Source organism: Amblyomma mixtum, chromosome 6 (assembly GCF_055824585.1).
Source record: "Amblyomma mixtum isolate Tamu chromosome 6, ASM5582458v1, whole genome shotgun sequence".
Classification (NCBI taxonomy): domain Eukaryota; kingdom Metazoa; phylum Arthropoda; class Arachnida; order Ixodida; family Ixodidae; genus Amblyomma; species Amblyomma mixtum.
Window position 1 is genome coordinate 138,181,664 of NC_143017.1, and position 338 is coordinate 138,182,001.

The following is a 338-nucleotide window of genomic DNA, read 5'->3' on the forward strand; positions in this document are numbered from 1 at the left end:
GAACGCGCGTTCTATCTGTCGCGCATGAGCGCAGCGCGGCTACGCTGGATACTTTCGGCGGGGGTGCGATGAGTGAGGGCGAGCTGAAGAGAGGGCGCGGGCACTTATCACAACGCAGGCGGGCGCACAGTACAGCTGGCACGAAAAAACGCTGAAATTCACGTTGGTCTTTACAGATCGCAAGAGCTTAACCCGACCACAAGCGCGGCTAATCCGGAATTGTTCGCGAATAGGAAATGCTCCGCGCGGGCCTCATTTGTATGCGACGGCGAATCCGTCGCGCGCAAGCCGACAGGTTCAAGATAGAACAGCGCTGATAGTGCGTAGCAGTTCCCACG